We start from the raw sequence: 25,889 nt of genomic DNA on the forward strand, positions 1-25,889 counted from the left end.
TTATAGGTTATAGCAGTTCAATTATATACATTATTCACAGTAGATGTTGGATTCCAAATTTGAAAATGGGACATGCTCAGAAACACAGGAGATTCATTCTCAAATACTGGGAGGAAAAAACCCTATTACATTTGAAGTTTAGTTAGAAGCAAAAACAGATTACATTTTCAGTATGCTAACCAGACGAAATTGCCAATTCAGTACAAAAAATGGCTGAATTTGTCCGTTAAGCGTAGTAATCAAAAGCAGTACTTAAGTTAATAGAATAAAAAACCAGGTGCAAAAATTTCATCACTGTCGGTTACCATTGTATCAAGTGAGTTGATTTTTTCATGTTATTTATTTTGTTCCAAGAGTAGCTGAACATAAGTTGTGGAATTGAGCAAAAGGGGGAAAACCGAGAACGAACTTAATTGTATTTTCTTCAATCACTGTTGATGAAAGTTGATTTCGTTGGTTACACTGGTTTTTTCCTGTTAACATGTGCCAATGTCAACAAATCATGAATGCAAAATCATCCGTTTAATTTCATCAATAAGTGAAACAAAATTTTAAGGCAGATAACTTTGATATTTGGTGGATGAAAAAAGAAGCCAACCAGTCCTTAAAAGAATTATACTAAAATCATAATGTCTGTAAAATATTAGAGAAGTGAAATCATAAGAAGACAATGCAAGGTACTAAATGTGTTTGAAAATGCATTATACCAGATTTGACTGAAAATAATATACGAGCCAATGTTCACAAGTAAGAAATGCAATAATTATTGCAGAATTAAAAGCATAAGAGGACAATGGAAGGTACTAATAGCGTTTGAAAATGCGGTATACCATAGTTTACTGAAATAATATACGAAGATATGAAGAGCATTTGTACTTGCAGCAAGTATCTTAGTCTTGTTTGGTATGTTTTGTGGCTCTGTGTCCAAAATCAATGTCCATGCTTAAGTAAAATAATTACTGACATATAACATTGTAATAAAAAAAATCATTTCTACTTAATGATTGGTTTTTATATTGTTGCACGTGGCAAAAAATTGCTTAATGACATGATGACTAAGGTTTTGTATTTATAATTTAAAAATTATGAAGCAACACTTGTCAATAGTCACTGTTGACTCTTGTAGCTACGATACATATCACAATATTTGTCTTAAATTAGTTATGACTCATTCTATCTTATGTATTAGATAAGAACTGTTTTCGTACAATAGAATTTATCTTATACATATTTACAAAGTTAGTTATTTTCAGATTAAAAACAAATCACTGTGTTATATTTCTGTTTTTCTCCTTTTAGTAAGAACAAGTCTATTGTGCACATGAAATACAATGGATTACGAAATCTACTGTACTTGTGATGACTGTGGCCAATGTCAGTACAACTATTTATTCCAGAAAGAAGTCGAGGAAATGATCAAAAGATTTTTCTCAAACACAGTGTGGGCTTTCATCTTACGAAGGGTGCTCAATATGGAGTCTAAACTTTCACTTTTGCTAGAATATGCAGTTAGTATTGAGACAAACGTAGGTGTTAAGTATATGAGTAATGTGTGAAGTTTGTAAACAGCGAAGTAGTTGTTTTTGAGTGTAAGACATGGTTTCATGTAAAATATGTATAATTTAATAATTAGACTGTAATGTAGGAAAATATATGGAATTGGTTAGACTGTGATTTTTGAAATAAATAGTGCTTACGTAATTTATATATGAGTAATGTGTGAAGTTTGTAAACAACAAAGTAGTTGTTTTTAAGTGTAAGACATGGTTCCATGTGAAATATGTATAATTTAATAGTTGGACTGTAATGTAGGAAAATATATGGAGTTGGTTAGACTGTGATTTTTGAAATAAATAGTGCTTATGTAATTTATTCTTTTTATGTAACGTATGTCCACCATTTTATCACTGTTTCGTAAAACTAAAATTATATATATGTCATTAGGATACGTTACCATACTGAAAACTTATCATTCAAAAATAATTAACATTTGTAATTAATGTAGTTAAAAATATAGTTTTTTAAATAGATTTAATGTCTAAAGCACTAAAAATATTAATGCATATATGTTTAGAAATAACGTTAGGGTTCCTTGCATGATTCAGAAAAATAAATAGTTAATGTATAATATACTTGGTTGACTGTAAAAAAAATTTTCTGTGCGCGACATATGTCGTTTATAATTTATGAGACATCAAGATTTTTTTTATGCGTATTTTAAAAAAAAGTAACAACAATTTTAAAAAAACAAAAAAAAAGGAATCGAGAGACCATATTATTTTTTTTAGATATAACAGTGGCTCAGGGTGTACAAGTTAAACTTTATAAATTCAAACGAAACTGTAAACAACTAAAAATTCAGATATAAGAAAGCAGATGCATTTCACAGCGTGTGGTAAAAAACAAAAGATCAAAAAAGTCAACTTATAAATAACACAAAATTCAGATATAAGAAATAGATGTTTTTCACAACGTTTGGGAAAAAACAAAAAAAAACAGAGAAGTTATGAGAACAGGCAGATCTATGTACATCATATGAAAACAAAGAAGAACGAAGAAGACGGTGAAACAAAAACTCGGATCTAAAAACTGAGCACACTTTAATTATTTTTCCCATACAAAAAAGCAAAACTAAGCCAAAACGGAATATATGCATATGTGAAAAACTCAGATCTGACCAGCAATAAGGGAAATCTATGTCCACAGAACGACAATTTAAAAAACGAGAAGAATTTCGTACGGTTTTTTCTCCTCCAAACAGATCTATAAAGAAGATGATGATATACTCCTGGTACAACACACAAAAGGTCTGCACGATCGTAACAATCTACAAGGATAAAACGAACGCTTTCATACAACAAGAATCAATATAAACGCATAACAAACTTGGGAAGCAAAACGACAATACCAGAATCAGAACAAAGGAAAATCGTTTTAAAGACGAGAGCACAGAAAGACGCACATCCAGAAGGCTAAGAGCATGTGAGGAAACAAATCGGTATAAGTGAAGAAATAAAGAGGCATAGCAGATAGCCGGTCATCACCAAAATTCCCTACCAATCATTATTAGACACATCTTTGTTTACAGCGGTGGAGAGAAAATTTGTTAGACGCGTGTGTTGTTTTTTACTGCCTGTGAGACGCGTGTGTTTGTTCTTGACTGGATACGGGCAAGAAACAGGCCCATTTCAACTTATTCTGCTTTTAAGAATAGTATATATATATATATATATATATATATATATATATATATATATATAAATAACAGATGATATGTCAATTAAGTATATATACAAATAAATTTGTCAAAAATTAAGAAATATACTTAGCACTATAAAAACTAATATAAAGATTTGCTTTCAAAATATTCTGTTCAGTAATCTCTTTGACCATAAAAGTTTTTTTGGTCTCTGTAATATATTTGATAAGGAACTAACTCAATTTTGGTATTAGAAATGATTTATACTTGATTTTCGAAACAATTTTTTTTTTAATTTAAAAAAGTGAGTAATGAATCACAATTAAGTGTAAAACACAAAAAATGAAAATAAATTTTTAAAAACGTAAAATTACAAGTGTATTTTTATTTTTCTTTGGACTACTTATGAACAAATATTGTATCATTAGATATGTAACGACTAACGAGTTGAAGTTTTTTAAAATATACAATTAGGTTGATAATGAGCCAAATTATATTGTTGATTAGTTTTAAAACAAAGCTTTTACTAGACCAATAATTACTAAAAAATTTAGTGGGCTAACCCGGGCTGCGACGATAATGAGAAAAGACAAAAAAAAATAAAATTTGATATATAGGTATAAATTATTGATTAAATTACAGCGCCATTTTTATAGATAGATCATAGATAGATAACATTTGGGTTAGGTTATCACTAAACAATAAAAAAAAATAATTACAATACAAACCTAACAAATGGAATTACGTAAATAACCTTAGAAAATGGTGGTAAAGACTACCAAGATCATCATCAATGAGTAAAGACAAAAAAAAAATACAAGATATAATCATATTCCTGATTAAAGTGTTACTCATCTGTAACTCACTCAAACGGGATATGGGACGGAACAGTCCGAGTTAACGAGTTTAATTGCGGGTCCAGGACCGATAATAGGTTTGGGTAAACTCTCCCCGAACCTATCCCATATATATATATATACACTAGTGAATCTTCACATGCGATGCGTGCATAAATATTAAAATTTTTCCGTGTTAAATAATATATTTTTCAATTCAAGAGGAAATTTAAAACTTTATAAACATTTTTTTATATTAAATTTTTTTATGTAAGTAGTTATATGATTATTTAATTTAAAAGTACAACATACTTAAAAGTACGACATACAAATAAAGATATACAAGATTTTATTAAAATATGATAAATATAATAAGATGTAAATTTACTAAAATATGTTTAATAACATTAAATAAATGAAATAATTTGTAATTTGAGAAAAAATAGTATTTTTGGATTATCACAAAATACACCAACATTTTAGATGTATCATACTTAATAAATAACTAGTAAATTGATGCACGCATTACGTGCTTGTATAATATTTTTATATTAATTTGATTTATATTCAAATAAGATTAATCTCATAGCTGTAAAAATTATCTAGGAGTCTAGGGCTAATCTATAATTTGAACTTTGAAATATTGAATTTTTTTTATTAAAAAGGAAAACAAAAGTGAGGGCAATTTTGGCAAAACAAAAGATGATGTTTAAGGGGAGATTCTTTATATATAAGGAGAGATTATATATACACGACAAGGACAAAATGAAAGATCAATTAACAAGACCGTAAAAAAAAAAAAAAATCAACGAGTCATGTGCTATGTGAAATCTGCAAGAAAAAAGATGTTTATAATCAATCATGCATGCCAGATGAAAAGGGGTCTAACCATGTGAGAAAAGCAAAACATGAAAAACATCCGAGAAAGAAAAAGGAAAGGACAAGATTCTTCTGTAAGAAAAACAAGATCAATTGCCAAGTAAATCTTATATCCATATTCTAACAAAACATTTCAATTTATTAATTTTTTGAATTTAAATAATTATATAACTCATAAAATAAAAAAATAATGTAAAAAATTTTAAATTTTAATATAATCTCTCACATTCAAAAAAAATAATAATTATTTAACACCAATTTTTTGTATATATAATATAATACGCGCGAAAGAACACTAGTAATTTATATTGGAGCTGAATAAAACACCAACTTTTGACTAAAGTTCATAAATAAAGAAGTTATTCCCTCCCCTCTCCACAATTTTCACACACCATATCTAAAACACATAGTAAGATCCCCAAATTCCAGACCTTGATTTTTCCCGTTTTAGACGCCGCCTCCCATCCTCCACCGCCGGAAAAGGACGGGAGACTATGATGCGATGCTATCCAAGGTGTATTTCTGTCGTTTTAGCTCTCAACGCGACCCCCCACTCGATCCAAGGTGTATTTCTGTCGTTTTTTGAGTTTTGAGGAGTGTTAAACTCGATTTTCAGCTGGTTGCTTGATTTTAGGGGCTGCTTGTGGGTGAGAAATTTGCCCGTTCGATTTTATTCGACTTTTGGTCGATTATTGAGCTAGATTGTTGGGATTTTTCTTGTAGGTATCGGAGTTGCTCGATTTTAAGGTATATTCCAATGAACCTAGAAATTGTATCAAACTAGAAGTACGTTTATTTGTGTGAATTATTGTCGCGAATTTCGAGCTAGAAAATAGCCTGAGTGATGACCGGTACCGCATATGCGCTATTGTGATCTGTGATGCCCAATGGAGTCGTGATATGTTATTTTTGGTATCTCGTGAGTTGCTGCGTCGTTGGTGGGATACGGGGCATCTTGATCCATATTGTGCATTTACTTTTTTGGTCCTCATATTCATTAACCTATACGTCATTTTGCTTTATTTACTGTTGAGTATGTGATAATGTACTAGCATAGTTGAATGCATGAATTGCTCACCTTTCGGAGACTTCACCCTTTTCCAGGGAAGAGTAAAGCACAGGTGTCCGTTGAACAATTTGGGTTATTGAGGAGCAGTCGGGTAACACATGGTTTCACATCTACAAGCAAGTAAGAGTGTGACAAGGTTTACAATGTTATTCACTGTTTATTCCCTTTTGTTTGTTTTTTGTGTTTTTATTATTTTTCGGTTTTAAATTTTTGTTTCTAACTAAATAGGGTAGATGTAGAGCTATCGAGACGGGCAGCTTCGTCCCGACCCTTCTTAACCTACTATGCCAATTTGACGGATTGAAAGAGCCAAACCTTAAAAACATTTTTTTTAAGAGAAGGGAAAAAAACTTGAACAACTATATTTATGTAGCATTCATTAGATTTAATAATGTATATTTCAATAATCAATATCATTATTATTTTTTATACTTGTTGGGGATTCGAACCTTTCTACCTCTTTCTCTGTTAAATGAGAGTTAATGGTATTAAGTTAATGAGCTATCAATATAAAAAGTTTTTCAAAACTATTCATACAAACATGCTCTTTCCTTCCCATTCATTTAGGTTGCATTTTTTTTTTAATCCGTCCATCAGTTAATGAGATCCTACCCTTTGGGTGGTAACCAAATCATTCATTCAAGGGTATTATAATGCTGACATGACAAATCATGAAATTAAGGTAATATCCTTAAGGTAGATTGAAATAAACCCCGTCGCAATTATATAGTCTACTTTTTTTATCGTTTACCAATTAATCTTTATTAAATTAATATTATTAATTACTTGTATAATTTTTTTTATTATTTAAAACTTCATTAACAAAGAGCAAAATGGGAAATTGTTTTATAAAATTTATTTTTGCAAATACTTTCTTAATTTGTGGAAAAACATACACATGTCTAAATGAGTGGGACGACTTAATATGTGATGTCTAAATGAGTGGGACGACTTAATATGTGGGAAAACATACATGTCTAAATGAGTGGGACGGAAGAGGTACATAATTTTTTGTACTTAATCTTCTTCTTATTTATATCAATGCTTTCCAGAATATTTTACTTTCCATTAGATAAAATGATTTTAATATACTTACGAGTTACAATACTAGCTATTTCAGTGTTTGATGCATTCTGATAATAGATCAATAATAACTCAAGTTAGTAATTATTTTTATAAATGACAGGATCAACTCGACTCAACACAACATGACTCGTAACCTATACAGACTAACTTGTTTTGACTATGTTTAATGAGCCATAATACACACCTATATATATAGGTACATACACATATAAATATATGTATGTATAATGATAGGAATAAATTTAGCTCTATGATTATTCATACCGATATCGACCAATAAAGGCCTTTATCTACCATGCTTAAATAAACTAAAAATCAATAATATGAAGTTCCCAAAGGGTTAAAAGTCTTATTAAAAAGTGTGAGCTGTGAGTCGTCAATCTAAAAAAAACTACAACCACCATAGAGTATTTATTGTTGGGGTTGAGATTTTGGAAACAATGAGTTTGTGTTCATATATAGATGAACATTAATTTATTTCTTGATTTTTTGGATATCGGTCATAACACCAAATTCGTCTTGATCTTGATCTCCATACAAGTATGTTTTGATTTTTTAACTTTGGTAAATGAAGTTTTTTATTATTTATACACATATTTAAGATCTTTAAAAATAAAATTTGGTATTTACTACTTTCTCCGTCCCATATATAATGTCTTCTTTGGATTTTCACATAGATTAAGAAAAATTTATTGAGAAATCAAATTTTATATAAACTTCCTATTTTATTCCTATTTAATGTATTAAAAAATGATTGCACAATTTTCAAGGTGTAGTTAATAGGGGTATGTTAGGAAATGAGTGTAAAAAAATATTACTAATTATGGTATATGATTATATATTTGGGACAAATAAAAAAAGAAACATGGACATTATAATTGGAACGGAGGGAGTATTTTATATTCTATAATAATTGTTTTTCGGTCCGTAAACTGGCTGAATTGGTTGAACCTTTTTAGAAAGTTGATCGAAGAAATATCATGGACAGTTGCTTCTTCTAATTGAATTTGCAAACTTCAAGCACCGTCAAGTTTTGTTTTCTTTTCTTTTCTACGTTACTGAACTAATTCTGGTACTGTGGGAATATGCGAGAAAATTAAATAACGAGATAAAATTTTAAATCCACACATTTTAGGAGACCAATACATTGCAATTTTTTTTTTTAAAATTGTGATCGGGGACAAATTTGGTGTTATAATTGGTATTCAAAATCAAAGAGTACAAAAATATGTCCATAGGAATCAATACAAACTCATTGCACCCAATATTTTGGCCCCAACTATTTTGGATTATGAAGTTTATTACAATTTGTTATTGATAGATATTGTAACACTTTCTATAACTCTCATGTACATCAACAAGTGTTTCACAAACCATTGTACATAATATTATAGAAAATATTTTAATTTTAGTACTTCAATAATTTAATATCTATAACTATTTGTGGTTCCAGAGCAAACATTATTATTAGCGCAAAATAACCAATAACCAATAATTTACGTGAGTTAAATTTTTTGTTTATGAAATAAAAATAAATTATTATATGCACAAAATATGTAAATTATCATTTACAAGGTTTTAAAAAAACGTGAACCGCATTTAAGCGTGGATGTCAAGTTTTAAGTTTTTCAAGCTTAAGCAAACATAGAACAAGTTTAAGCGTGAAAAAATGTTTTAATTTTTACTCTAATTTTAATAATTTTAAGGCAAACATAATGAAACATTAATTAAAATGATAGATTAACCATAAATATAAAATTTAGTAGACATTTCAAATTCTAAACTATAAATATTTAAATTTATAACTGTTTCATTTTAAAAACGATGAAATCCCCGTTCTAAAAAGTGGTTGGTTGCTTAATCGAGCATAAACATATGAAAAATTAAGTGAAATTAAACATAGTTTAATTGAGCTTTTTAGAACACTAATCATTTAAAGTGTTGCTTCATTACAAAACGCAACATGTATATTTTTTTTCACGAAGATTAGTGAATGGGAGACCTTGTTCTTTAATGTATTTTAAGATTTTAGTGCTGCATTTATTTTCACGTCTTTTTTATTTCTTTAGGTTGTCATACTTGAAAATATCGAATTTATAAACAAGATAATTTTCAATTTTAATTTCTATCTTCGTACACATATCTATGCATGTCATAGGCGAGACAAATGCACTTAGATTGTACGTCACGATTTCTTATCGATGAAATGTTTTTGTGAAAATTAATTTCAATAATTTTGAATGGTGAAGACTGACATCAGGATAAACATGTGATTCTTGTATAAGTTTTTCCATTTTGGTGAAAACTAAATAAGTACAACATATAATTAAAATAGGTGGTGTGGGGTCGGGTTTGATTCGTTCTTTACGAAATTTGGGTCGGGTTTGATTCCTTCTTTACGAAAATAATTACTGAATTATATTATTTATTCTGTTGATTTATTATGATTCTGCGTTCTTTACGAAAATAATTACTGAATTATATAATTTATTCCGATCAATTGATTTATTATGATTTTGCATTAAACACTTAGGGTAGCTAGTATTGTAAGTGAAAGTTCAAATATTTTAGAAATTATTGAAGAAGATAAAGAGGAAATAGATGAATAAGAGGAAATTATTTATGCTTGTACGAATAGTGCTGAATAACTTTTTATTAATTATTTAGTTTATAGTTTATATTAGACTTTATTAACTTTTAATTTGTGATGGTAATGATATTAATCGTTGAAATATTTTGTTAAATATAAATATAATAAATACTCTATGGTGGTTGTCTTTTTTTTTTTAGATTGACGACTCACAGTTGGTAGTAATTGGATAGGGTTAAGGTTCCTTCAACCCATGAAAATTGGCGAGCAACCCATTCCACCTGTCACTTTTTAATAAGACTTTTAACCCTTTGGGAACTTCATATTATTGATTTTAGTTTATTTAAGCATGGTAGATAAGGGCCTTTATTGGTCGATATCGGTATGAATAATCATAGAGCTCAATTTATTCCTATGGTTATGCATGCATATATATATTTATATGTGTATGTATGTATATGTATAGGTGTGTATTATGGCTTATTAAACATAGTTTGATCAGATTTAAGAGTTGAAATGAAGTATCTAAAGAAAAAAAAAAACAATATCAGTACCTATAGCAATAATAACAGCTATAACCGAAGAATAGAGTCAGTAATCCTCCAACTAATAATAGAAGTTTGATTTGAAGTTAATGGTCAATCTTTTCTGAATAAGAGGAATCACAAAGTTTTTTTTTCTTTTTTTTTTTCTTGTGTTAATATATACTGAGTTAGTAATCCTCCAACTAATAATAGAAGTTTGATTTGAAGTTAATGGTCAATCTTTTCTGAGGAATCACAAAGTGTTTTTTTTCCTTGTGTTAATATATACTGATGATGACCTTAATTTATGTTAAAATCAGTTAAAAGATCATTTATTTGTATTAGAAATGACTTGTATTCTATTACTAGCTAGAGTTCAGCACATTCTAAAAGAATACCCTTGAAGAATAATAAAGTAAACATGTATTTGATATACTTGTATTTAATTACATGGCGAGCCATTTAATTTTAAATCATTCGTATAAGAATTTTTTGTCTATAATTAATTACATTATGTATTAAATCTGTTGTGATTTAATATGTTGATTTGTGTATAGTAAATGAAGTTCGTTTATCCATTTGTGAATTTCTTGAAACGGAGAGCTGCAATTAGTGGTTTACATATAATTGGATGTATAATATTTTTTGAAAAATAAAGATGTTGGAAATATCAATTTTTAATAAGAGTTTAAATCTTTATTTTGTCAAAATAATTTATATGTAATTGGAATTTAATAAAAACGTTTAGTAAGTTTGATTGAGAGAAATGACTTGCATGAGAAAATTAAGATTGCATTTTTTACAATGTTGGAATAGTTTTATTAGATTTTTCTGAAATGAATTTTCTTACTGTTAGAGTATTTTCTTACATGGGAAAATTAAGATTTTCCCTGCATATTATTGATAAAAAGTTTGTACGATATTGTGTAAGATTTGTGTACATTTCTTAAGATAATATATATTTTTTGTCTTTTATTAAAGGACTACTAGTTCATAATTTGACTCGTACCATATATATTTTAATTGTTGATGCTAGTGTAGTAAAATGTATTAGGAAGTATTTTAATATTTTAATATCATTTATTCAATTTTCGTAACAATAATGACTTGTATATTAGCTTTCGAGTTGAGAAAATTGTAAAATATTACCATTGGAAAATATTAAAACTGACATACTCTCGATATAATTTCATTTAAACTAATGGTGAACCATTCAATTTAAATTATTTTGTTTTATATTATTTGTTTTGTTTTATATTATAATGAAAATTTTAATTTTTCTTGTTACATAAGGCAAAACTAAGTTGTTTTCGTAGGACGAGAATCTGGTTGGACGGAAATGCATGCTCAAGCTCATAGATGAAATCTATGCAAACTGAAAAGATAGATAAATTAAAAGATGTATTTTTAAACTTAGAAAAGGAGAATTATAATCATTTATTGTAGGTCGAGGAGAAATTGATACATCCATTTTCAACTATATCTCTTGAAAAAGTTGTTTTAGTTTATCCATTTTCTCCTCAACTCGCAATACGTGATTATAGTCTTCTCATTTTCTAATCCAAATCTAAAAGTACATCTTTCAATTTATTTATTTTTTCAGCTTGCGTAGATTTCCTCTGTGAGATTGAGAATGTGTTTTTTCGCCTAGTTCTATTAAATAACATATTCTCATCCTACGAAAACACCGTCGGACGTTTTCTTCTATGTAACAAGAAAAAATAAAATTTTGATTATTGTATAAAACAAAACTAATAATATAACAAAAAATAATTTAAATTGAATAACTCACTATTTAACTAAATGTAAGTATATCGAGAGTATGTTTGCTTTAATGTTTTCCAATGACAATCTTTTGCAATTTGTTGGACTCGAAAAATATTATACAAGTCATTTTTGCTACCCATAAATGATCTTTAAATATTAAAAATATTTCCTAATAAACAATTTTATTATTCCAGCTTCAACAATTAAAAATATATGGTACGAGTCAAATTAGGAGTTAGTGTTTCTCCAATAAAAAACATAAAATATTCATCTTTAAGAAATGCACACAAAACTTACATAATATCGTACAAATTTTTTTTTGTCAATAATATGCAGAACAAATCTTAATTTTCTCATATAAGAAGGTTTCTCTAACACTGTAAGGAAATTGTTTTCAAAAAAATCTAAGAAGACGACTCCATCACGGTAAAGAATGCACATAAATCTTAATTTTTTCATGAAGTCATTTTTAGCCAAAAACAATCTCAATCAGACTTACAGAACATTTTTGTTAAATTTCAATTACATCTAAATTATTTTGAACAAATTAAGATTTAAAAATCTTTTTGATATTTCAACATCTCTTTTTTTAAAAATATTATATATCCAATTACCCTGTAAACCATCAATTGCACTTTACCATTTCTAGAAATTCACAAATGGATAAACGAAATCCACCATTATTCACAAATTAAAATATTAAATCACAGCAGATTTAGTGCATAATGTAATTAATTATACACAATAAATTCTAAAACAAATGACTTAGAATTAAACAACTCACCATGTAATTAAACAACAAGTATGTCGAATACAAGTCTACTTCACTGTTCTCCAATGGTATTCTCTTACAATGTGTTGAAACTCTAATAACAATATATAAGAGCATCTATATTGATGCATTATTTGGTGATTAATAACACTAATTAGTGTTCATGCACCAATGTGGGTGCATGAATTATTAATCTGTCAGCCCAAAAATTCATACATATTAATCCCGTTATATACCATAAATAAATAAAAAATAATAATATATATGCGATGTGTGTATAAAATTATTAATGAGTGTTGATATTAAATGAATGTGAGTGTGTATTAATAATGAGAATGTGTTAATGTAATGAGTATGTGTTATGTGGACCCCACGTTTTTTGAAGAGGTGGAAGATAGAATAATAATAGAGATTAATGAGTACCAATGCGGATTGCCCTAAGTCATTTCTGTTATGGAGAACTAATTCTAACATAAAATAAATGTAATTATCTGTATATATTAATACAAGAGAAATAAATCAACTCCGTGATTCCTCTTATTCAAAAAACATTGTCCATTAACTTCAAATCAAACTTCTTTTATAAGTTGAAGGATTATTGGCTCCATTCTTCGGTTATAGCTGTTATTAATGATATAGGTATTGATATTACTTTTTTTTAAGATTTTTTATTTCAACTCTTAAATCTGATCAAATTATGTTTAATAAGTCATGGTCAATTAATTAGCCTAACTCAACAAGAAGACTTAAAAATCTGGCAAGCTTTTAAACTACAAAAACATTTTAAATGGGAAATGAAAAGAACAAAACAAGAATTAGAAACTTTTTGTAAACAATTCGATATAAATACCGATAAAAAATGCTTAAGAGATTGTCAAGAAACATATTAAACCCCAAATAAATTTTTTTTAGGAGAAATAAAAAATTAAATATACCAAAAGAAAAATATTATAAAAAACCTTATATATATAAAACCTTTAAAAAACCAGATAATTTTAGACAAAATTCTTATTTTTTTTAAAGATATTGAATATTATAGATGTCATAAAACATGTCATACTGCAAATTATTATAGATTAAATAAAACATTAAATGAATTAAAATTAAATTAAAAAATATTAGATATAATCTCTTAATCGATTCATCAGATTCTTATGAAAGTACAGAACTTGAAAATTATGATCCCGAAGAACCTTTACAAATAGATGAATTAGTCACAACTAGTGAAGAATTCGAAAGTCAAATCAATATGCTTTCAAAAGATTAATTACTGCTCTTAGATGTATTAAAAAATATCAATGATCCCAATATTCAAAAATACTATCTAGAAAAAAAAATCCTAAAATCATTAAATAGTAAAGAAGGAAATAAAATTTTACCAAGTACATCTAAAAATACTTATGACTTGACCAATATTTTAGAAGAAAATAAAAAATAAAAATGTGACTATTCAATATTTACAAAAAGATGTAAAAGAAATAAAATTAGAAATAAAAGAATTAAAAGAAAATCAAGATCAAAATTCTGATGCAATAAAATTAATTCTTCAAAACATAAGCAGCGAAAGTGCTTCAGAACCTGAAGAAGAGGAAACACAAAACATTCAAAATTCAAAATATTGAAAAAATACCAGAAGATTTTTTTTTTGTATTAAGAAAAATATCTTCTAGAAAATACCTCTTAAAAATAAAACTTTCATTCTCAGAAAACTTTAAAATAGATACAGTAGTCCTTTTTGATACGAGTGCATATTTAAACTGCATAAAATCAAAAAATGTGCCTACAAAATTTCAATAAAAAACTCTAGAGAAATTATCTGCTGCCAGCAATTCAAAACCAAATGTAAATTCTAAAATAGAAGCATCAATAGTAAATAATGGTAATGATCTAAAAACTGTTTTTATTCTTGTTAATAATATTCACCATACTGTAATTCTAGGAACACTTTTTATAAGTTTAATTAAACCTTATAAAGTAAAAAATTATTCTATATGTTTTAAACTTAATAATTAAAAATTAGAATTTAAGTTTCTAAAAAAACCTAAAACTAGAAATCTAAATCTAATCAAATCATGCTCGATCTATGAAAATAATATTAACTTTCTAATACAAGGAAAGAGTTTTAAGTTAGAAAATCTTAAAAAAGACATTTCTTTGAAAAGAATTCAAGAAAAATTGGAAACACATGAATTTCAAAATTTCAAAAATTATTAGAAACAAAAAGTTGTTCTGATATTCCAAATGCCTTCTGGAATCGAAAACAACATATTGTAGACCTTCCTTATGAAATAGATTTTGATGATAAATAAATTCCCATAAAGCCAGACCTATACAAATGAATTTTGAATTAGAAGAACATTGTACAAAAGAAATACAAGACTTAGAAAAAAAAGGTCTAATTTATAAATCTAGATCTCCTTAGAGTTGTGTTGCCTTTTATGTCAATAAAAACTAGGAACTCCAAGATTAGTAATAAATTATATACCATTAAACAAAGAATTAAAATGGATTAGATATCCAATTCCAAAGAAAAAAAATTTATTACAAAAACTTCAGAAATCTAATATATTTTCTAAATTTGATTTGAAATCTGGATTCTGGCAAATCCAAATCTCCCAAAAAGATGGATATAAAACTAATTTCACATTCTCTTTCGGCCAGTTTGAAAGAAAATCCAAATCTCCCAAGGGGAGAACTGACACAAGAGATATAATAATAGAAAATATTGAAAAACAATAAATAATGGAAAACAAAATGATGATATAATAGAAAATAATAAAAACAATAATTTAAAACTTAGTGGGTTCTATAACACCACTATTATAATACGAAATTTAAATACGAAAAAATAAATTGCAAGAGTTTAAATACTTTAAGATCTAGGGTTTTTATGAACTCCTTAGATCTTAATGAAATAAAATGCAGGAATTTAAATTGTTGAATTTAAAGTACGTTTCTTTTAATAACGTGGTTCCTCCAGTTTCTGATACATATAATCAAAGATTTATGCAGACCATATTTTTGCAAAAAAACTCCACGAATATTAAAGGACTAGGCGGTATAACCAGTCGTGTAATATAAGTGTGTATATATATATATATATATATAGGTATATGTATATATATAATAATTAGGCGGTTTAACGTTCATGTAATATATATATATATATATACCTATATATATATACCTATATATATATATATATATATATATATATATATATATATATATATTACTCCCTCCGTCCCATATATGTTGTTTTGTTTTAGTTTTCACACGAATTAAAAAAAATTTATTGGGAAAGTAAATTTTATATAAACTTTCTATTTTATCCCTATTTAATGTATTAAAAAATGATTGCACAATTTTCAAGGTGTAGTTAATAGGGGTATATTAGTAAAGAAGTGTAAAAAAGTATTACTAAATATGGTGTATGACTATATATTTGGGACAAACAAAAAAGAAAACGTGGACAATATAATTGGGACGGAGGGAGTAGTATATAAATAATACAAGAATCAAGAATTCATAAATTTATAACAAACCTTGAAGGTTTTGGAATTTAAACAACCAAACTTCTTCGAAGTCTTCAAACGCTTTTACAAAAGAATTTAATACATACTTGGAGATAGAAGTAAAGGTATTTATAAGGTTGGATCAAAGGTTTATTGAAGAAACAAAGGAGAGGAAGAAAAAAAAAGTAAGAAAGAAAGTGGAAGATTAGGTTGAAAGGTGTAGGCTGAAGGTTGAGGGAATGGTTGAGAGGTTTGGTAGAAAATGAGCGTGTGTGTATCAAGAGAGGTTCCATTTTATTGGCAAATAAAGGGATTTTTTTGATTTATTTTTTTTTTATAGGGATGTACAATACGAATAAAGAGTATAATACAGAAATAACATAGTACAATACAAAAATAGTTTACAGGTATTTATTGGTCCATCTTTTATCTGTCGAGTATTTCTTGTATGACTTCTTCTATATCTGAGTCCATTTCTTCTGAATTTTCATTATTGTAAGGATCACCCTCGTTGTGGAGATTATGTTCAGTTTGTACATGTGGTATCAGGATTTTGAATCTGATCGGTTCAAATATCTGAGTTACATATGTCTCTACAATCAGTCTATAGTCTGGCCAGTTGACTGGATAATCACATGAACATGCCCCAAGTTTTTCGTAGAATTCATGATATTCAATATGATTATACAAAAAGTCTGATGCTGGTAGCTGATAGTTTGATATGTTGAAGTTGTCAATAAAAATTATGTGTCTTGCTGGTTTGATATCGAGACTTAGGCTCTAGGGATTGTGGAATATACTCTGGAATATTGAATTTTTTGGTTTTCAAAGTAGCTCAATTTGTGATATTTTTTAAAACTATTTTAGTTATATCTCTCAATAATTCTAATTGAGAAATATTACTAAATTTGAAAGCATTTACTACTCCGAAGTCCTTCAAGCAACCAATGGTATTTTTTAATGATTATATTATATATAAATCAAAATCAACTTTTAAAAGTCCCATAACTTCCCTTTGTTCACTGTTTTCGAAATAATAATCATTGAGATCTTGCCAAACGAAAAGTCTTGGAATAGGACTTGTGGCTGCGGTGACTATGAATTTTTGGATCTCAATCATATTTGAAAAAAAGTTGTCAATGAATTTGTATTGTGTAACAGTTTTTAACTCAGCCTCAAATGAAAGAAGTGGGCTGAGAGTATCTTGGGTTTTTAACATCATTTTGGTTTTCAAGTATTTTTGAGGGATGATTTTCTTTTCATTATTTCCTTGGGCTAAAAGGGAACTGTTTTATCATTTGAGATGTTGGTTCATTTCATTGAATTTAGAATATTTTTTGTTCCAAAGTTCAAGTTGTTTCTTCAATGATTCAATCTCTTTTTCAAGAGTCGATACTTGTTGAGAAGTATCTGATGTGTGTGACGTGAATGCTGAATGCATGCTAGCTGTAGGATTTTCGTTAATTTTTTCTTTACAACCAGATCAAATATAAAAATTCAGATCAATGATTTTATAACATACAATTAATGTCTCGCTGTAAGAGTAAAATCCTTTGTATGAAGGGCTAGGATAATTTTTTATATTTTTTGCTCCTGCTTTCCATTCATGAAAAAATATCACATAGTGGTTGAATTTTTTTTCTCTAGGAGTGTTGTTGCTGAATCCACAATTATCTTCAACCATGAAATAATTTGTTAAAGCATTGCATATTTGGAGTTTTGCAGTTCTTTGATTTGGTTTATATTCTAAATTTCATATATTATCAAGAATATTTTACTGAAAATGATTTACGCTCTATCCAAGACGTAAATTGAATTTATTTTGCTGAAAACTGGGTAGTCTAATATAATAGAATTTAATAAAATTACCTGGCTATTGTGGTTTGGCTGATTCCATAGACGGTAAAATTACTCTAGGAGGACCTGTGTAAAAATTTAGGTTTTTAAAAGTAATCAAATTTCTTGGATTGTTTTGCTGGCCTTCCATCTGTAAATAATTCTACAAATGATTATTGTAGCTTTTGATATGTTCAAAGTCTATGATATCATTTTTTATGTCTTTTCTAGGATTTTTTAATTGAAAATTTTTCTTTGAATTATAACATTGATACTATTTTTATAAATTGAACATACTTTAATTAGATTTATATTTCTAGTCTTAAGTTTTTCTAAAAATTGAAATTCTAATTTTTTTACTTTTAAGTTTAACAAATATAGAATCATTATTTATTTTATACGGAGTAATTAAACTTATAAAATATTGAAAAAATTTCAGATTTTCTTTTTGTATTAAAAAAATAAATTTTAGAAAATACTTTTTAAAAATAAAACTCATATTTTCAGAAAACTTTAAATTTGATACAATAGCTCTTTTTGATACTGGTACAGATTTAAATTGTATAAAATCGGGTTTTGTGCATAAAAAATTTCCATAAAAAACTTAAGAAAAATTATCTGCTGCTAACAATTTAAAACTAAATGAAAATTCTAAATCAGAAGCATCAATAGTACTTAATGATATTGCTATAAAAATTGTTTTTATTCTTGTTAATGATATTTATCAAACTGTAATTTTAGGAACACATTTTATAAGTTTAATTACCCCGTATAATGTATATATTGATTCTATATATTTTAAACTTAATCGTAAAAAATTTGAATTTGAATTTTTAGAAAAACCTTAGACTAGAAATTTAAATCTAATTAAAGCATGTTCAATTTATAAAAATAGTAGCAATGTTATAATTCAAAAAACAAATTTTCAATTAGCAAATCCTGGAAAAGACGTAAAAAATAATATCATAGAGTTTGAACATATCAAAAACTGTTGAAAATGTTGTGAAAAAGTAAAAATTTATGGTAAAAAGTAAAAACTCCAAAACTCAAAATATATCAAACTTTGTACTTCATAAATTTTTCTCTCTCAATTCAATTGTAATTTTATACACAAATGGAGATCTATTTATAGATCTCATTTGAAGATTAGTCCAAAAATTAAAACATCATCATCTACATCATCACACACTAATTTTTCACATTTTACAACTCAATATTCAACATTCAATTTTAAATAATAATAATAATAATATCATATTTTCAACACTCCCCCTTGTGATGATGATCGCGATGTGAGGACTGTCTTTATTACGTGTTTTATACTGCCTCGTTAAAAATCTTACTAGGAAAAACCCCGTGGGATAAAAACCATAGTAAGAAAAAAAGAGTGCAGCCACGTAAACTCCCCCTCATGTTAACACGAGTGATTCTTCACATATTCCGTAGATTGCGCATCCCAATGTTATATATATGCTTTCTGAATATTGTCGTAGGAAGTGCCTTTGTGAAGAGATCTGATTAGTTCTCACTTGATTGAATGTAGCAGATATCAATATCTTTGTTCTTCTCAAGTTCTTGAGTGTAGGTAAAGAACTTTGGGGGGATATGTTTGGTTCTGTCACTTTTGATGTATCCTTCTTTCATTTAACATTATCTTCATACAACGTCAAATGCTTCTTGTTTACTGATAATCCACAAGAAGTTTGGATATGTTGTGTCATTTATTTTAGCCAAACACATTCACGACTTGCTTCATGTAGCGCAATAATCTCGACGTGATTTGATGAAGTTGTTACGAGTGTTTGTTTCTGTGAACGCCAAGAAATTGCTGTGCCTCCATGAGTAAATACATATCCGGTTTGGGAACGTGACTTATGTGGATCAGATAAATATCCAGCATCAGTATAACCAATGATACTTTGATTGGTGTCTTTTGAGTAAAAAAATCCCAAATCTGTCGTTCCTCGTAGATAACGAAATATATGTTTAATTCCGATCCGGTGTCTCTTTGTTGGATATGAGCTGAATCTTGTCAATAAATTTACAGCAAAAGATATATCAGGTCTAGTATAATTTGCAAGATACATAAGGGCACCAATGACACTTAGATATGGTATTTTTGGACCAAGAATAACTTCACCATCTTCACATGGACAGAATGGATCTTTTTCTATATTTAATGATCTAACAACCATTGGAGTACTTAATGGATTTGATTTATCCATATTAAAACGTTGAAGGACCTTTTCTGTATAATTTGTCTGGTGAACAAAAATTCCACATTCTTTTTGTTCGATTTGCAAACCCAGACAATACTTGTTTTTTCCAAGATCCTTCATTTCGAATTCTTCCTTCAAGTACATCATAACTTCTTGAATTTCCTTATTTGTTCCAATGATGTTTAAATCATCAACATATACAACAATAATTACATATCCGGATGTTGTTTTCTTAATGAAAACACAAGGGCATATTGGATCATTTACATATTCCTTTTTCATCAAGTGCTCACTTAGCCGATTATACCACATTCGGCCGGATTTCTTCAACCCATATAATGATCTTTGCAATTTCACAGAATAAAATTCTTTGGGTTTTGAACTTTGTGCTTCAGGCATCTTAAATCCTTCAAGGATTTTCATGTATATATCACTATCAAGTGATCCGTATAAGTAAGCTATAACATCATCCATAAGACACATTTTCAAATTTTCAGACACTGCCAAACTAATCAAATATCGAAACGTAATTGCATCCATAACAGGAGAATACGTTTCTTCATAATCAATTACAGGCCTTTGAGAAAAACCTTGTGCAACAAGTCTAGCTTTATATCTTACTATTTCATTTTTCTCATTTCTCTTTCGAATAAAAACTCATTTGTATCTAACAGGTTTTACACCTTCAGGTGTGAGGACTATAGGTATAAAAACATTACGTTTATTTAGCGAATCCAATTTAACCTGGATGACATCTTTCCATTTTTCCCAATCATGCCGAGTTTTACATTCACCAAAAGATTTTGGTTCATGATTCTCATTCTCATTTATGATGTCACATGCCACATTATAAGAAAATATCTCATCAATATCTTATATATCTTTTCGGTTCCATATTTTTTTAGTATTAATATAATTGATAGAAATTTCACGATTCTCGTCAGTTTGTGGTTCTGACAGAATATTTTCATCATCATGTGTTTATTCTGGAACACAATTTTCTATTTCGTGATCATCGTGTTTCTCTATGCTTTTTCTTTTTCGAGGATTTTTATCCTTGGAACCGACTGACCTTCCACGCTTCAGGCGTTTTATGACATCATGAGTGTCTTCAATTTGTTTCTTTGGAATTTCAATTCGAGCAGGGGCATTTACAACAGGTATATATGATTTTGTTACCTCTTTTGTGTCTGCAAATGCATCTAACATTTGATTAGCTATTCTTTGCAAATGCACAATTTGATGTACATCTTTTTCACATTGTTTGGTCCTTGGATCCAAATGTAACAATGATGGTACATACCATGTGATTTCTTTTTCGATGTGTTTCTTTTCTCTCCCTAACATTGGGAAGATTTCTTCATTAAAATGACAATCAGCAAAACGTGCTGTAAACGCATCGTCTGTCTGAGGCTCAAGATATCGAATGATTGATGGGCTATCATAACCGATATAAATACCGATTTTTCTTTGAGGACCCATTTTTGATCGTTGAGGTGGTGCAATAGGAACATACACCATACATCCAAAAATTCCCAGATAAGAAATATCTGGTTCTTTACCAAATGCAAGTTGAAATGGGGAGAATTTATATATGCACTTGGTCTTATGAGAATTAATGCCGCAGCATGTAAAATTGAATGTTCCCATATACAAATAGGGAGTCATAATCATTGGTCTAGCAATCAGTTGTAGACGTTTAATCAATGATTCAGCTAATCCATTCTGTGTATGAACATGAGAAACATGATGTTCAACAGTAATTCCCATTGACATACAATAGTCATTGAAGGTCTGTGAAGTAAATTCTCCAGCATTATCAAGTCTTATTTTCTTGATTGTATAATCGGAAAATTGATTCCGCAATTTTATTATTTGAGCCATTAATCTTGCAAATGCCACATTTCGAGTTGATAATAAGCATACATGTGACCATCTGCTTGAGACATCGATCAATATCATAAAGTATCGAAATGGTTCACATGGTGGATGAATTGACCCACAAATATCACCCTGAATACGTTCAAGAAAATATGAGTGATTCTGTTTGGATTTTAGCTGGTGATGGTCTTATAATAAGTTTTTCAAGAGAACATGCTTTACATTGAAACTTATTATTCTGAAAGATCTTCTGGTCTTTCAATGGATGACCATGTGTATTTTCAATAATTTTTCGCATCATTATTGAACCAGGATGTCCCAATCGATCATGTCAATTGGTTAATATTGAAAAACTATTAACCACCATATTTGATTCAATTGAACTTATATGTGTATAATGCAATCCAGTAGGGAGCATTGATAATTTTTCTATCACATATTTCTTTCATGATTTATATGTGGTAAGACACATATATTTCTGATTTGCATCAGTTATCGTTTCAGTATCATACCCATGAGAATATATGTCATTAAAACTCAACAAATTTCTTTTTGATTGTGGTGAATATAAAGCATCATTTATCAAAAAATTTGTACCATTAGGTAACAAAAAATGTGCTTTTCCACAACCTTCAATCAAATCTACATGACTTGATATTGTATTCACCATTGTTTTTGTTGGTTTTAATTTCAAGAAATATCTTTTATTTCGGAGAATAGTGTGCGTTGTACCACTATCGGGTATGCAAACTTCCATGGGAGTATTTCCTTGTTTAGCTTTGCTCATACCATTTTTCATTTTGAACTTCAAGAGAAAATATGCAATAAAGAAAATTAATGATATTATATGAAAAATATAACATGTTTCATAATACAAAAATATAGTATGTTATATTTTAGTCCCACCAATATATTAATCAATGTCCTCGAAATCATTTGAAAAATCAGCAGAATCGAAATGAGTTGAACCACTTAAATGGTTACTGTTTTCAACAAAATTGGTCTCTTTTCTTTTTCCCTTTATCGATTCTTTGTAGAGCTTACATAGGAGCTCAGAGTTTTGACAAATATTTGACCAATATCCTGGAGTGCCACATCTATAACAAACACTCTCAGATCTTTTTGAGTGATTTTTAATTTTCACTCGTATTTTCATGCTGCATTTTTGGTGGGTGGTTCGTGACGTTCTTTTGAGATGAGTTATTGAAGTAACTATCTCGATTATTTTCATATCCACGGCCCCGACCACGGCCGCGATCATTTTTACGCCCACGTCCACGCCAACGTTCTCGACCTCGTCCACGACCAAAATCTTGTCTATGCCTTTGATTTTGGTTTTCATTTTTAATTACGACATTTGCTTTTGAAAATGCCGTTGATCCAGTGGGTCGGGATTGATGATTTCTCACTAACAATTCGTTGTTCTTTTCCGCCACAAGAAGACATGCGATGAGTTCAGAATATCTCGAAAATTCACGCACTCTATACTGTTGTTGTAGAGTTATATTCGATGCGTGAAAAGTGAAAAATATTTTTTCAAGCATTTCCATTTCAGTAACAACATGCCCACAAAATTTCAATTGCGAGACTATTCGATACATCGCAGAATTGTAATCACTGACTTTTTTAAAGTCTTGGAATCTCAACGTATTACATTCATCACGGGCGGTCGGAAGTATAACTTCCTTTATATGCTCAAATCTTTCTTTCAGCCCTTTTCATAAAATCATTGGGTCTTTTTCTGTGATATACTCACATTTCAATCCTTCATCAAGATGTCTATGCAAGAAAATCATAGACTTTGATTTTTCTTGTGAGGATGATATATTATTTTCTTTGATGGTATCACTTAGACCCAATGACTCAAGATGCATTTCTACATCGAGAGTCCATGACATATAATTCTTTCCAGGTAATATCGAGCGCAACGAATTCAATCTTTGCCAAATTTGACATGGTGGTACTAAAAAATAACAATGCATTTTATTAGTTAATTTCTATTAATATGACAATACAAAATAATGGAAGAACGAAGATTATAAGTGTGTACAAATAGAGAAAAAATGCGTGGTGGATAATCACCAATAAATAAAAAACTTGTGAGCATGATAACCATAATAGTTATAAAAAAATAGCCTTAAAAACACCATTTTCTTCTTCTTCGAAAAAACCGAGAAGAAAATATTTTGAGAGAAAGAGTGAATTTAGTGTGATTGAAAATGAGTTTGAGTGATCATATTTATAGGGAAAAAACTAGCCGTTTTGTTACCGTTTGTGACCGTTGGGGTAAGAAAACGACTAGTTTTTGCCCTATAAATATGATCACTCAAACTCATTTTCAATCACACCAAATTCACTCTTTCTCTCAAAATATTTTCTCCTCGGTTTTTTCGAAGAAGAAGAAGATGGTGTTTTTAAGGATATTTTTTATAACTATTATGGTATCATGCTCACGAAAGGTAATAAAACGGCTAGTTTTTGCCCTATAAATATGATCACTCAAACTCATTTTCAATCACACCAAATTCACTCTTTCTTTCAAACGAGGAAGAAGAAGATGGTGTTTTTAAGGCTATTTCTTTATAATTATTATGGTTATCATGCTCACGAGTCTTTTATTTATCCGTGATTATCCACCACACACTTTTTCTCTATTTGTACACACACTTGTAATCTTCGTTCTTTCATTATTTTGTATTGTCATATTAATAGAAATTAACTAATAAAATGCATTGTTTTTTTTTCTAGTACCACCATGTCAAATTTGGCAAAGATTGAATTCGTTGCACTTGATATTACTGGAAAGAATTATATGCCATGGACTCTCGATGTAGAAATGCATCTTGAGTCATTGGGTCTAAGTGATATCATCAAAGAAAATAATATATCATCCTCACAAAAAAAACAAAGTCTATGATTTTCTTACGTAGACATCTTGATGAAGGATTGAAATGTGAGTATCTCACAGAAAAAGACCCAATGATTTTATGGAAAGGGCTGAAAGAAATATTTGAGCATAAAAAGGAAGTTATACTTCCGACCGCCCGTGATGAATGGAATACGTTGAGATTCCAAGACTTTAAAAAAGCCAGTGATTACAATTCTGCGATGTATCGAATAGTCTCGCAATTGAAATTTTGTGGGCATGTTGTTACTGAAAGAAATGCTTGAAAAAATATTTTTCACTTTTCACGCATCGAATATAACTCTACAACAACAGTATAGAGTGCGTGGATTTTCGAGATATTCTGAACTCATCGCATGTCTTCTTGTGGCGGAAAAGAACAACGAATTGTTAGTGAGAAATCATCAATCCCGACCCATTGGATCAACGGCATTTCCAGAAGCAAATGTCATAATTAAAAATGAAAACCAAAATCAAAGGGATAGACAAGATTTTGGTCGTGGACGAGGTCGAGGACGTGGACGTAAAAATGATCGCGGTCGTGGTCGCGGCCGTGGATATGAAAATAATCGAGATAGTTACTTCAATAACTCATCTCAAAAGAACGTCACGAACCACACAGCAAAAAGGCAGCATGAAAACACGAGTGAAAATTAAAATCACTCAAAAAGATTTGAGAGTGTTTGTTATAGATGTGGCACTCCAGGACATTGGTCAAATATTTGTCAAAACTCTGAGCTCCTATGTAAGCTCTACAAAGAATCGATAAAGGGAAAAGAAAAAGAGACCAATTTTGTTGAAAATAGTAACC

At 28.8% G+C, this 25,889-nt stretch overlaps 1 long non-coding RNA gene across 4 annotated transcripts in view; it reads left to right on the forward strand.

Annotated features, from left to right (window-relative positions):
* Positions 1–5,484: 5,484 nt before the first annotated feature.
* Positions 5,485–25,889, forward strand: part of LOC140881110 (uncharacterized) — a 35,207-nt gene continuing 14,802 nt past the window's right edge. For 3 of the 4 annotated variants that reach the window (XR_012149804.1, XR_012149805.1, XR_012149802.1), the window contains exons 1-2: positions 5,485–5,661; positions 6,019–6,103. This is a non-coding gene — a long non-coding RNA (uncharacterized lncRNA). Of the gene's footprint in view, positions 5,662–6,018; positions 6,104–6,211; positions 6,413–25,889 lie in introns of those variants that run through there. The other variant, XR_012149803.1, reaches the window with a different exon arrangement.

Source organism: Henckelia pumila, chromosome 1 (genome assembly GCF_033568475.1).
Source record: "Henckelia pumila isolate YLH828 chromosome 1, ASM3356847v2, whole genome shotgun sequence".
In the NCBI taxonomy this organism is placed as follows: domain Eukaryota; kingdom Viridiplantae; phylum Streptophyta; class Magnoliopsida; order Lamiales; family Gesneriaceae; genus Henckelia; species Henckelia pumila.